The sequence below is a fragment of the Callospermophilus lateralis genome, chromosome 19, assembly GCF_048772815.1.
Source record: "Callospermophilus lateralis isolate mCalLat2 chromosome 19, mCalLat2.hap1, whole genome shotgun sequence".
In the NCBI taxonomy this organism is placed as follows: Eukaryota; Metazoa; Chordata; class Mammalia; order Rodentia; family Sciuridae; genus Callospermophilus; species Callospermophilus lateralis.
The window spans coordinates 23200717-23215663 of NC_135323.1; the positions used below are offsets into that span (position 1 = coordinate 23200717).

The window sequence follows — 14947 nt, forward strand, 5'->3', positions numbered from 1 at the left end:
AGGGAGGGAGGGACCTGCCACTTTCTGTGGCTGTACATGCCGCAGTCTGGCTGAGCACAAATCACGAGCCACTCAAGCAGGAACAAACTTTATTTCTGAACTCACCAGCACACTCCACACACGCTCCCCGGGAACTCTCCCGAACGCCATGCGGCTCCTCCAGGAACCACCAACCGGAAATCCCTCCTCCGGCACTTCCCCAACCAATGCGAACTCTTCAGGAATCCCCGCGAGAGCTCAACCGGAGCTCAACGGGAACTCCGCGAGAACTCAAAAGTCATCATCTTAATGGCTCGCTGGCGTCACCTCTCAACCACTACTTCTGGCAAAAGTGCCATGCGTCATCCCGACTGGGCTGTGGCCCTCAACATGTACAAATGAGGCCCAGTGAGCCCCACTGTGGGGAGTGACGTCACGCACCAGTACCAACAAGGCATGTGAGAGTCATGCCAGCATGGGTCCCTGTGAGTCTCCCCTCACTGGCATTACGGGGAGTCGTGATCCACCTTCTGGTTCATATTTATCTTTCATCAACTAGAACTTTCCTCAGGCTTTCCATCCAGACCTCCCTCCTACCGTCGTGGTTCTTGAGAGTCCTGTAGTTCTGAGGCTGCGTCTTGGTTCCTTGCTGGTGTTTAACTGTCACTCCACAGTCGGCCCTCTGGGGTTCTGCACTCTGTGGAGGTCACCTGGCTGGACCTTCCTATTCTGCTGCCCGATGGGCCTTCTTCTCCTTGGGGCCTCCCTGGATTTGGCGTGCTTGCTGCCCGTCCTTCCTCGGCCCGTCTCACAAAGGCCCTGCGCCCAGTGTGCTCCGTGTCCCCCCACGGACACCGTTTCTCAGCTTGCTTCTGCCCCCTCCCCAGGATCGGGCTGTGTCTTGGAGCCCCTGAGGCCACGTCTCCCTTCTTACCTGCTGGGCTGTCCTCGCCTGGGCGCCATGTCTGCGGGTGTCGGCCAGGCTGTGGAGTTGGACTCCCTCTAGCGCGGGGCTTCGGGACCTGTGTGGGACATTCCCTTTCCATGACTGTTGAACTTCCTGGCTCTGCTGGAGAATCGCGGTTTCCAACTCTCCGTCCACAGTGCAATCACATTGTGCTTCCATAGTGAGTGTCCTGCGTGTGACGTGTTTCCTTCTGCAGCGCCCGGGGCTCCTGGTGGAGGAAGGCTCGTGTCAAAGTGAGGCAGGAAGAAGAGCTAGGCGGTCAGGGAGTCTCACCCGCTGTCACGCACCAGGAGGGCCTGCCATCTCAGGTCCCTGTAGGCTTCCTGTCCTAGCTTCAGGGTCATTTGAAGAGACAGGCAAGCTGACACTCGACAGACAGGGAGGTGGATGGAGAGCTGAAACAGCTACTGAGGTGGCTGGGCATCGAGGGGTCAGTTGGGTGCACGTCCACCTGTTGCTGTACAGGGTCAGCTGCTGCCCAGGTAGTGCAGGCACAAGGGGTGTGGAGAAGGCCCCTGGTGGGCGGCACCCACTCTGCTGCCAATTTTTGTCAACGTGTTTGCACAAATTTAAAAGTGAGACCTGGTTTGTGGCATGTTGTGACCCGTGTTTGGCAGCCTCTGGCAGCCAGAATTTTGAAAGAACGGTGTGGTGCCATCTGCAGAGATCAGGCGACGTTTCTGGTCTAACTGTGGCATCGACTCAGATAACTCAGGGACAATATGTACCCCAGTGTCGTCCACTTGGTACGCACCCCGTAACCGTTGGCTCTTTGTATTGTCATTAGCTGAATGTATCTGTTTAAGGTTTAACTCTCTGATATAGCCTTTGAAAATTATCAGATTATCAGAGAAAATAAGAATTAACTTTATTCGTCAGGGTTGACGATGACCCAGGGTTGTCATAGTAACCTAAATATTTTAGTGGCACAATGAATAAAACGAATGGGTCCTCACACCTGTGAAGTCTGATACACCTGGAGATCTCTCCTTGCTCCATGCCCTGGGGCAGGGAGAAGAACAGGGTCTCCAGGTCACCCAGGAGGAAGAGGAGCTGCCCCCTAACTGCCCTACTCTGGAGGGTGTCCAGCACTTCAGCAGCATTCCATTGGCCAACCCGGTCACCTAGGGCCGGGAGATAAAAAGGGCCCTTAGATCAAACTCCTAGCAGGTTCTGCCACTGGCCCCAAAACAGGAAATTCTAATTTTTAAACATATTTTGGACAACATGACAAAATCGATTTTATTTAAATTATCTCCACATTTTTCAGAGCGGTACTAATCCTAGCCAATATGTGGGGCGGCAGAACATAGCAAGTAAAAATGACTCAAAAGCAAAATGGCTTCAGTATTTTGTTCCACCAAGTACATTTCATAAAAGAGGGCATGTATGAAAGTAAAAAAGCATTTAATTCTAAAATGAAAATGCAAAGTCCTACAACCCCACTAAGTACACACCGACCAATACTGAAAGAAAATAATTTTAAAGAAGAATTGAATCAGAGGTTGATGGTATGAGTCAAATCCTTTCCTGCATTTGCTGGGATTGCTTCTGCTGCTCAAATAGAAGGGAGAATATTTAATTCAAAACTAGGTTTTCTGGAGATTTTTGCTTCTGGTCAAGAAGGAATGACGTAAATTGGATTTGTCCTCCTACCTGAAGCAAGAGCAATAGGAACTGAAACATGGTATGAAACATTGGGTTTCCAGACATTACGCTAAGGTAAAGCAGAGCAGTGAGAACCCGGTGCTGCCCACCTGCTGCCTGAGAGGGGTCCGTGGGCCTCAGCTCAAGGAGGGGAGCACAGACATGCAGAGCTTCAAAATGCAAGAAGTAAAAGTGTCAGAACTCCAAGGAGACAGAGCCACGTCTACAATTACAGCCGGAGGCCTCACAAACATGGTTTGAACAACACTATCATTCAACTCGACATGACCAGAACTAATGTAATATTCCACTCAATACAGAATACATATTCTTTGTATGTAAATACGGAACATTTATAAGGCAGATATTTATGTATTTATGGTTATAAATACATAAAGTAACTTCAAAAGACTCTGAGCCACTCCTGTTGTACTCTTTGACAGACACATATTTAGAAAAACCGATGAATATTTGAGACATAAATAATGTACTCATATGTAAATTACAAGTTAAAGAAGAACTTAAAATAGACACTGGAAAGTATGTTGATTAGAATGAAAATTAAAAATAGAACATTTCAATATTTGTTGGTTGCAGCTAATGCAGCACTCAGAGGAAAATTAATAGCAATGAATATAAATAGAAAAAAAGGAAAGGTTTCAAATTAATAATATAAGCACCCACTTTTAAGTCATTAAAAAAAGAAAATACATCCAAACCATGTAATGAAATAATAAAGGCCAGAATAAAAATCAACCAAATAGAAAACAAAAAACAATACTGAACTTAATGAAACTAAGAGCTAGTTCTTTGAGAAGTTCTAGAAAATTGATAAACCTATACCTAGATTGATCATAAAAAATAAAGTCATGAGTATATTGATATTACACATTCTAACTATTAAGAATAATGATAATAGAATATTGTGAATAGCTTTATACCAACAAATTTGACAATCTGGATATAATGAATTCCTTAAAAGATACAAACCAGGAAGGCCCACTCAAAAAGAAATACATAACCTAATCCTATTAAAAAATAAAATTTTAGTTTAAAACCTCTCTATAAAGAAAAACTCCAGAGCCAGATGATTGCTCTGTGAGTTCTGCCTAACAGAAATACAAAGCTCCCGTTTTCTCCTCCCCTCCCCAGGGGACTGGCTAGTTTACATTTTATTTCTAGGGATTTACGTATCCTGGATGTGAATGAATCATGCCACATGAGGTCTTTTCTGTCTGATTCTTCCACTTCACATGATGTACTCAAGGTTCATCCATGTTTCATCAGGTGTTCATTCTCCATGCCTTTATTTGGCTGATTCATATTCTGTTTTGTGGACATGCCATTTTTGTTCATCTACTCGTCAATTAATGGACATTTGGGTTCTTTCCACTCTTTGGCTCTCATGGACCAGCTGCTCTGAACATTCATGCACCAGTTTGTGTCAATGTATGTTTTCAGTTCTGTGGGTCTAACCAGAGGGGAACTGCTGGGTCCCGTGGTGATTCCACACTTAACTTTTGAGGAGCTGCCAGACTGTTCTCCAGATGACTTTCCAGCCTGCCTTCCCATCAGCAACGCAGAGGTTCATGATGTTTCTGCATCCTGAACACTCCTGCCATTGCCATCCTGGGGCTCCCATCTCAGGGTGGTTGGTTGGTACTTCTCCAGTGACTAATAACATTCCACATCTTTCATGTGCAAACTGACCATTTGTATACCTTTGGAGAAACATCCATTCAAATCCTTTGCCATTTTTAATTGGAGTCTCTTTTTGTTGTTGATTTGTAAGAATTCTTTATATACTCTCTATTAGACCATCATCAGATATATAATTTGCAAATATTTTCTCCCATCTGTATTTTTTTAACATCCTTGGGAGTATTATCTGAGTCACAAATTTTTAAGTTTTGTTGAAATCCAATTTATCTATTTATTATTTTGTTTCTTGTGCTTTCTGTATCATATTTAGGAAATTGGTACCTCACCCAAGTCCTGAACACTTACCCCTATGTTTCCTTTTAAGAGTTTTATAGCTTCAGCTCTCACATGTAAGTCGGATCCGCTTGGAGTTAGATTTTGTATGTGGTATGAGGTGGGTGGCCCAAGTTTGTTCTTGTGGGTGTGGATATTCAGTGTCAGCACCTGTTGTTGAAAGAACTATCATTTCCCCCCATTGAAAGTTCTTGACCTCCTTGTCAAAAATCGTTGACCAAAATGCATGGGTTTTATTTCTGGAATCTCCATTCAATTCCATTGATATTTTCTATCCTTATTCCAGTGCCATTCTGTTTTGATTACAGTTGTTTTATTGTAAATTTTGAAGTCAGGATGTGTGAGTACTTCACTTTTTTTTCTTTTTCAAGACTGTTTGGCTATTGGGGGGTCTCTTGGATTTCCATATGAATTTTGGGATTGGCCTGCCCATTTCTGTGCAGAAGCATTTAGAAATCTGATAGAGATTGCTTTGAGTGTGTAGGTCCATTTGGGGAATATTGTTCTTTGTTGTTCTTTAGACATTTCCTTTAGGTCTTTGAACATTTTAAAATAGCTGATTAAAGTCTTTGGATAGTGAGTGCAATATTGGGGCTTCCTCAAAGATAGTCTCTGTTGCTTGTATTTTTCTCTGTGGACCACATGGGTTACACTTTCTTATTTCTTTGCATATCTTGTCATGTTTTGTGGAACAATGGATTTTGGACTATTGTAAGAGGATAACTCTGGAAATTAGATCCTCCTCCCCAGGTCCATTTCTAATTATTTAGTTATGTGTCTAGTAACGTCTCTGAATTGCATTTCTAAAGTCTGTTCTCGGTCATGTGTGCATACTGACATCTCTATTCTCTTACCTTAGTAGTCAGCTAATGTTGGACAGAGAGTTCCTTAAACTCTTGTGAAGCTTTGCAAGAAGTTAACCGCTCTGCCTTAAGCTTTGCTTCTGCCTGTGTGGGTCCTGAGGATCAGCTGGAGGTAACCTAGGGCTGTCTCAGGTCCTTCCTGAAATGGTCTCCGTCCTGGGAACCCACATTGTCTTCTAACACCCCGGGCACAAGTTGGGGTTTTTCAAAACCTTTTCCTCCCTGAGCATTTCATTTCTGAGGCTGTCCTCAGATACTTTTTTGGATTGGTCTGTAGTTTCCCCAGATGTTACCCTTGGCTCAAGCCGCCCTCATGGGAACGTTAACCGGCCAAGGCTCTCAGCCAGTGACTCCAGGGTCATGGCTCCGGTGCTGCTGAGTTCCAGGTTAGGTGACTATCAGTCATGCCCATTGGTCATGCTGTTCTTCAAGGGTCAATCAAACAGACTAAACAATTACAATTCTTTGGGAATGGCGCCATTCTGGTACCAGCACTGGAAACTGGGTGGCATTTTCAAGGTGATTGCTAATCTGGGGAGCAGAAAATAGGGTAAAGGAACATGCCACACACGCCAAGATCCAGCCATTTGTCTTATATAGATGCTTCCTGTGTTGCTGCAAGCACCTGGCAGTTTCCAGAGTTCCAAGGAGATGGAGTATGACCATTCTTCCATCTTTTCGTGGCTTTTATGTAGAGATGGAATTTTGGAGCTTCTCTAGTTTTCATGGATGCCATTGCCATTTCAGTTGTGCAAACCGTTCTTTCCTGCAAGCAACGTGCCATTTTTCTCTGTCTGCTTTTGAGATGTTTTTCTTTGTTTTAGTTTCCTCATCAGTTTATGATGCGTCTCAGCATGAATTTCTTCAGACTCATGGGTTGTACGAGTCTCCTCAGGCTGTAGATTCGTTTATTTCTCATGATTTGAGGCATCTTCAGTCATGATGTCTTCAAGTGCTTTTTTTTAGTCTCATTGTTGGGACTTTTGTTCTTTTAGAAAGTATTCTCCCTCCGTTCCTGGAGCATGAGTTTATGATGGCCCCTTAAAAATGCCTGTCAGGTGACTGACATCCACATCAGCTTGGCACTGACATGTGCTTGGTCTCTCCTCCCAAGCATGTTCAGATTTTCTTGGTTCTTCGTATCATGAGAATTTAGGGTTATACTTTGAGTATTTTTATATGTGGCTCAGGGCCTTTACACACTGTGGACAATGTTACTTTTTGTTTGTTTGTTTTATCAGGAAATTAGGCTGGTCGGAACTTAAGTTTGGGCCAATTTTATGTTGATTGTGGTTCTAAAGCCTTTGCCGTGCTCCTCCGATGGCTGTGTAGGTGGGTTTTTATGTGGACAACCCCATCGATTAGCGAGTCAGTGGCTAGTTTGGTCCCTCGGCTAAAAAAGATGCAAGTTCAATTACCCCAACCCCCTCATCCTGTCTGCAGCCGACAAGAAAAGGTAGCAGAGAGAGAGAGGGAGGGAGGGAAGGAGGAACGGTGGGAGTTCTCCCCGCTGATTGGGGGCTGCTGCTGTTTGACTGAAGAGGAAGATTCTCCTTCCTCCAGGTTTTCAGCCTCTTGCTGGCCCTAACGGCCACCCCACTTCTGCTGCTGTGGGTTCTTTGGGGGCTGGGGTACAAGAGAAAAGGAAAACAGTGCCTCACGGGGCATTTCCACGTCCTGAGTGAGTGCTAGGGAAGCACGTATCCATTCCCTGAGCCGAACCAGGGTGTCTCCTGGCGTTTCTGTTCTGCTACTGCCCACTTCCCTCAGCCTTGACTCCAGACCCAAAGCACCAGAGGAAGACATGGCAAGATCACGCCAGTTTGGTGGGTCCTTTGGATTTTCCCTCTTTCTCTCAGTTTTCCTGTTAGCATTTGTTTTCAAAGTCCTCAGATAACTTCTCCATGTATTCTGCCCTGATTTCGTGGCCGTGTTCAGCCAGGGAGACTGTATCTTATCCTGAAGAGGAAGCATCACGGTTGATTTTTGGACAAAAGTGCAAAAGGCAGCCAGCAGAGAGGCAGCGCTTTGTCAACCAAACTTGGAGAAACTACTGAGTGCTAGTAATTCAAGGCATCCTTCCACACACAAGTGCACACATACACGCACACACACACACACACACACACACACACCCCTGCACGTTTGAACCACACACGGCACCACAAAAAAACTAAATACCAAAGCATCATAGACTTAACTATAAAGCATAAAATGTAAGATTTCTGCAAGAAAACCTTTCCACGCTTGGGTTAGGCTGATGTATGACACCACATTGCTATCAATACGAGAGCAAGTCAATATGCTGGACTTCATCCCAGTCAAGAGCTGTGTCTTTGAAGGGTACTGTTAAGAGAATGAAAAGACAAGCACAGACTAAGAGAAAATTATTTGTAATCACATGTTAAAAAGGACTGGTATCCAAAACATATAAAGAGTTTTCTAAATTCAATAATGAAGACACAAACAACCCAATTTTGGTAAAGATACGAACAATTGATTCACCAAGAAGATACACAGGTGCTAAATAAGCACCAGAGAAAATATTCAACATCATCAATCATTACGGAAATGCAAATTGAAACTCTAATGAAATGGCATTACACACCTATTAAAACGTCTACAATTAAAACAGCAACACCAAGTGTTGGTGTAAGAGGGACCCACTGGAACTCTCACATGCTGCTGTTGGGAATGTAAAATGCTCTATTTGTATAACAATTTGGCGGTTTTCCAAACAGTTAGACATACATCTGTTGTATGACATCCATTCTGTTTCTAGATATTTTGCCAAAATAATTGAATGCACATGTTCATGAAAGACTCAGACACGATTGCTAATTGCAACTTTATTAGCCATTGTCGAAACCTGGCAGCAACCCGGGTGTCCATCAGTAGGTTGTGGATTAACGAGTGGTGTTCAATAATGGCGCGGGGATGAATTTCAGAATGGTTGCGCTGAGATACAGAAGCCAGATAACAATGGTGGGTACCGTACAGTTCTATCTTCATAAAACTGTAGAAAATTCAAGCCGTAAAGACTCCTGGGGAGAATGGTGCCGGCGGAGAGAGGCGGAGGGAAGGGGCGTGTCCGGCCTTGGGTAGAGGACATGCTGGCCACAGACTGTGTCCAGGTCGAGGGCTGCGCGCACATGTAGAAGCTCCCCAAATGGCACTCTTGGCGTGCGGCTGGCCCCATGTCAGCAACGCCCCTGAAACCTGCCTCCCATGGGCCTTCAAACCAGGCTCTGCGAGGCGCAATCAGCACTTCCCTGGCGCCCTTGCTAGTGGTCAAGGGCTGTCTTCCTCCTGGGGTGTTGGCTTGAATCCTGAGCCCGCAGACCGTCTTCTGGGAGGAGGCGCAGGGACAGCCCAGACCCCCTCAAGCTCTCTGCTGTGGTCTTTGTCCCTCCCCATTCCCTGTTCCCCAGCCCATCCCAGAGCACAGCGTGGGGACTCCTTGCTGGCTGCAGCACCCTTCTTGCTGTCCCTGTGCGTGCACACGCCTGTGCGCAGGGTGTGCAGAGAAGTGACAGAACCTCACCAGCACGCCGAACGCCCCTTGGCGTTTCCTTCCGTCCAGCCCCTTCCCGCCCAGGTCCAGCTGCCCTCCACCTCAGCCGACCTTCGGTTCCCTCAGCTTCGAGCACCAAGCGCGTTCCCTGCTTCCTCTGCCCTCTCTTCCTCCGCAAGGTGGTGAGGTCCATCACGGGGCGCAGGAGGCTGCAGTGGTCCAGTGTGGGAGTGGCCTGTCCTCCCCTCTGTGCGCACAGGTCGAGATGAGCTTATCCATTTACTGCCCATGGGCACATGTGCAGTTTCCAGTTTGGGACGGTCATGCTGCTGGACGTGTCTAGTGCCCGTCTTTGGGGGCACTTGGATGCCTTTTGTTGTTGGTCGTATACTTAGGTCGTATACTTAGGTCGACAGTTTAGAGGTCGTCACTCTGAACACGTGGAGTTCTGAAACCTGCTGTGAGTGTGGAACTGTCGGGCGTCCTCCCGCACAGTCCTACAGTCAAGAGTGGCTTCCTGCAGCTGCCCTGGGCTCCAGGGTGGTGCTGCTGACCGGTGGGCAGCTCCTTTGCTTCTGGTCCTCCAGCAACACACGCAATAGAAACACTCCTCGTCCTTTGGACACGTTGTGATTCAGCGGACTGATTATCGTTTTGGAACTGGGATTGTTGGATTCAGGGATGTACCATGTCCATGGACACTGGGACACACTGGACCAGTTTCCTTCTGGAAAAGATAAGGTACAAGTCACAATCTCGCCAACACTGACTAAAAGGGGACATATTCACCAGCAGCTCAGGATGCTGAGACAGGAGGATCATGAGTTCAAAGCCAGCCTCAGCAAAAAAGGGAGGCACTAACCAACTCAGTGAGACCTTGTCTCTAAATAAAATACAAAAAAAAAAAAAAATAGGGCTGGGATGTGGCTCAGTGGTCAAGTGCCCCTGAGTTCAGTCCTTTGTACCCCCCCCCCAAAGGGATATATATATTATTTGTACCAAGGATTGAACCCAGGAGTACATAACCACTGAGCTGCAACCCCAGCCCTTTTTATTTTGAAAGGGCTAAGTTGCTGAAGCTGGCCTTGAACTTGTGATCCTCCTGCCTCAGCCTAGCAAATTGCTGGGATTACAGGTGTGCACCACCATGCCTGGCTACATTCATATATTCTGACACTGGATTTTCTCTGCATTTTTAACCTTTGCCAATCTGATAGAATGACTTCATGTTCTTTCGTTAGATATTTGTTTATTAGTGATTTTAAATGTACTTTTAGATGTATTATTAATTTTATGTACTTGGCTAATTATTGTATTTTTTCTCATTGATTTATAGAAGCTCTTTATAACTGAAGATACAATTCATGACTCATCTATGTTGCAAATATTGATTCCAGTTTTTTGTTTACCTTTTAATTTGGTTACATATGTTGCAATTGCTCTCCCTTGGGCTTACATTTTTAAGAATTGTTGCTATTCCTGTTACTTTGTTTTTTGCTTAATGGCATCAACTTCATAAATCTTTGCCTTTATGGTTTCTCATATTTGAAAAGGCTTCTTTCCCTTCAAGATTGTAATAGCTATGTATATTATGGTCTTATTTTTTTGTGTAGTCACTTGATCTAACATTCTAATCTATTGTTTCCTTTTCTTTAAAATTTATTCATATTATTTTTGATTGACAATCATAATTGAATAACTTATGGAGTATGATATGCTGTTTTGATATACACAAAATATAGAAAGATTTTACCAAGTTAATTAACACATTCATCACCTCTCTTACCTTTTACTATTTTTCTTTATTTGAAATACACTTTATCAGTATTTGAAATTTTTAAGTGTCTATTTTTGTTGCGAATTCAATCTATTGCCTTGTTTCTTTATACATTCCTCCAACCAATACTTGATTCTAGCAGCTTTTCTAAGTACTTGAGCTGTAACAGGAAAGGAGGGGGTGGAGAGGGAGAGAGAGAGAGAGAGGAGTGTGGGGAGACTCACCATGTAGCCTACGTTTCAAAGGAGAGGAATAGACAGGTGATAGTTCCGAGCATTACATTTTCTTCTCTGAACTAGTAAGATAATTAAACACAAATCTGTAGTCTTCATTGCTGTGGGTTTGTTGTGTATTTCATGTCTATGGTTCTCCGTTTTCAACATTTTTTTGTATTTTTCATTGTTTTGCAAATGTTGAGTCTTGCAGGTAAATTTTAGAGTCAGTTGATCAAATTCTAAGAGAAATCCCACGGGGATTTTAATTGTGATGCTTTGAATGCTGAAATCAATCTAGGGATATTTGTTGTTTTTGTGATATTCTTTTTTTAAAAAAATTCTAGAATCAAGGTGCTCCTCTGTATTCAAACTCCCTTGTATTCGAGGGTGCTTCTATGTCACTGAGCAGGATTTCAAAATTTTCTCCATATATTTTTATAGCTATCATGAATGAAAAAATATTTTGTTTTCATGATAATTTATAGCTTGCTATTATTTTATATGAGAAAGCTTCTGGTTTTGGTGTATATTTTTGTCATCTGACACTTAGGTGAATTGTTCCTAACAGGTTTTTTTTTTTTTTTTTTTTTGTGTGTGTGTGTGTGTGTGTGTGGTGCTGGGGATCAAACCCAAGGCCTTGTGCATGTAAGGCAAGCACTCTACCAACTGAGCCACATCCCAGCCCCTAACAGTTTTTCAACGGATTTGTTGTTAGGTTATTTGTCGCACGATGGTGCATTACAGGTTATCTTCATTGTGAGTTGTACTTTTGATCATGACTGAATGACTCTCTTTATCCCGTTTAATACTTTTTATCTTGAATTCTATTGGGCCTGATATTTAAATTATAGGCTCCATTTTATTATTGTGTGAATTGATCTACATTATCCGCCCTTTTACTTAAATTTCCTTATTCTATTACAAAAGGAATACCTGCTTGCTATTAAGTCGCTAGCTCCTCTGAGCCCCGTCTGGTGACCTGCAGTTCTGTTCTTCCATTAACCACTGGAGTTCATGGTTTCTGCTGATTTAAGGGTTCCACCCTGCAGGGTGCCTAGACCACCTGCACTTCTTCACTATAATTTGGGGGTTTTCATGATCATTCAGGTTCTGTGATTTGCCAGAATGACTCAAAGAACTCAAGAAATCACCGTGCCTGTAGCCAAATGGTACAATTTAGGAATAGCTGAATTAAGAGGGGTCCAAGGGTGAGGTCTGAGAGGGTTCTGCACAGAGAGGTTGGAGCCACTCCCTATGGAACCAGGGCAGGTCACCTCCCAGGTACGTCACTGTGTCTACCAGCCAGCAAGCGCCACTCAGCATTGGCATCCAGAGCTTTATTGTAGTTTCTTGGAGTTGATTCAGTCCTTTGTCTCATGACTGAACTCAGTCTCCACTCCCTGCCCTTGAGCTCAGGCAGCTCAGAGGGGGCAAGCCCTCCACTCACACACTGATCTCCTAGTGACCAGTACCATGCTGAAGCTGTCTAGGAGCCAGAGTGAGGCACCTCATCAGCATAAACAGGTGAATCCCTGGCTCATGAATAACCAGTATGCTCTCAGCACTAAGGAAATTCCCATGATTTCTGTGACAGTAACTCAGGGCAAAGACCAGACAGATTCTTTATTATGCAACACTTATGCAAAAATTTAATAGCACAGAGAATGTTTATATAGAAAACAAACATCACTCACGAGTCCCCAGCCCAGAGGTGGCCACGGCTGAAGTTGAGCCTGGGTTCTTCCAGAGCTGTGTTCTATACACATAAACAGAAGTCTATAAATATGATTGCCTTCCTGCAAATGAGACCAGAGGTCTCTTCAACTCGTGGTGGCTACATCCCAGCAAACCAGTTACCTGCTGAACCATTCACAAGTGGAGAAAACATTTTATGCACCTAGTTTACCAAACAGTACAGCTGAGCCCAGCTGACCTCAGTGTGCTTAGAGCACTCACATTAGCCTACAGCCGGGCAAAGCCATCTCTCAACAGCCCATTTTCCTATGAAGAATTGAATGTCTCGTGTGATTTGATTTAGAATTCTGTATAGATGGCCAGGCACAGTAATCCCTGTGACTCGGGAGGCTGAGGCAGGAGGATCACAGGTTCAATACCAACCTCAGCAACCTAAATAAAAAATAAAAGAGTTGAGAATGTGACTCAATGGTCAAACATCCCCTGGATTCCATCCCCAATATCAAAATAAATAAATAAATAAATAAATAAATAAATAAATAAATAAAATAATATACAGAAAGTGAAAAGCAGGATGGATGGTTGTGTGAGTGGGCTTGTACTTTCACACCATCATAAGCCCAAATCGTAAATTGGAAAATTGGAAATAGAAGCACAGTGTGAGTTGCAGAGACTGTGTTTTAACGCCATTTACAACTTCCTTTTTAAAGTTAATTTATTTTGAATCTCTCTCCATTTCACTTATAGCTGTTACTTTAAACCTCAACCTCATTATTTTAAATTGCTTCATTAAATGCACTATTTCTTAAAATAATTTAAGAAAAAAAAACTTCAGTAGAAATTAAGTTTGATTCCAGATTTTCCATTTTGGAAATCACCACAGTGTCTCCCGAACACTGTTATACCCTTGTCCAAACACACATAGACAGGCGTTACTGTAAAATAAATATGTGAATGAGAGGGTGCATTTTCTTAAATCATTACCATACGTTGCAGGTAGTCCTTTAGAACACCCAGCCAGGCAGGTAAGGTGACACAGCCTGTAATCCCAGTGACTCGGGAAGCCGAGGCAGGAAGATCGCAAGTTCAAGGCCAGCCTTGGAAACTTAGCAAGCCCTTGTCTCAAAATAAAAAATAAAAAAGTTAATGGGCTGGGGATATAGCTCTGTGGTGAAGCGCTCCTCAGTTCAACCCCTAATATTGCTGAAAAAGATCTAATATTCCCACCAGTGAACACCTGTCACCAATTCTTTTTAAAAAAAATTATTGTATTAGTGCATTGTAGTTATTCATAATATTGGGTTCATGGTGACACGATTATGCAACCATGGAATATAATTAGCTCCAATTCAGTCCCCAGAGCTCCTCCTTTCCCGCCCTCCACCCCGTTCCCTTTCCTTTGCCCTCCTGATCTTTCTAGATTAGTGCACAGTGGTATGTATACACAGGGGAATGCACTGTGTCAGTCAAGCGTGCACATCGGAGGTCTGGCCACCTTCCTGCCCTTTCCTACCCCGACCCCCTGCCCCTCACTCCCCTTTCTCTCCTCTGCTGACTGATCTCTGCTGTTTCCCTGGGATTGCCCTACCCCATCCTCTTCTTCTTAGCTTCCACTGTGGGAGAAAACATGCAACCTTTGACTTTTTGAGTCTGGCTCATTTCTCTTAGCATGATGTTCCCAGTTCCATCCATTTACCAGAAAATGACACAATTTCATTCTTCCTTATGTCTGAGTGAAACTCCATTGTGTCTATAGAGCACAGTTTCTTTATCCATTCCTCTGCTGACAGGTGTCTGGGTTGATTCCATAGGTTGGCTATTGTGAATTGGGCTGCTATAAACATTGATGTGGCTGGGTTACTCTAATGTGTTGATTTTAGTTCTTTTGGATAAATACCAAGGAGTCAGATAGCTGCGTCATATGATGGTTCCGTTCCTAGCATTTTGAAGAGTCTCCATACTGCTTTCCAGAGTGCTTGTACTAATTTGCAGTCCCACCAATAATATCTAATGTACCTGTTCCCCGCATGCTCGCCAGCATTTATTATTATTTGTATTATTGGTAACTGTCGTTCTGAGTGGATTTGCATTTCCCTGATTGCTACAGATTTTGAACATTTTTTCATATACTTATCGGTCATTTGTGTTTCTTATTTTGAGAAGTGTTGGTTCTTTTGCCCATGTTGGGATTGGGTTGTTTTTTGGGTGTTAAGTTTTTTGAGTTCTTTGTAAGTTCTGATGTTAATCCCCTACCTAAGGAGCCGGTGGCAGAGACCTCCTCCTCTTCTGTGGGCT

At 43.8% G+C, this 14947-nt stretch overlaps 1 protein-coding gene across 1 annotated transcript in view; it reads left to right on the top strand.

The window, feature by feature from the left end:
• Caln1 (calneuron 1) overlaps positions 1-14947 on the top strand; it is a 331295-nt gene that overhangs the window by 12917 nt on the left and 303431 nt on the right. The window lies entirely within an intron of this gene.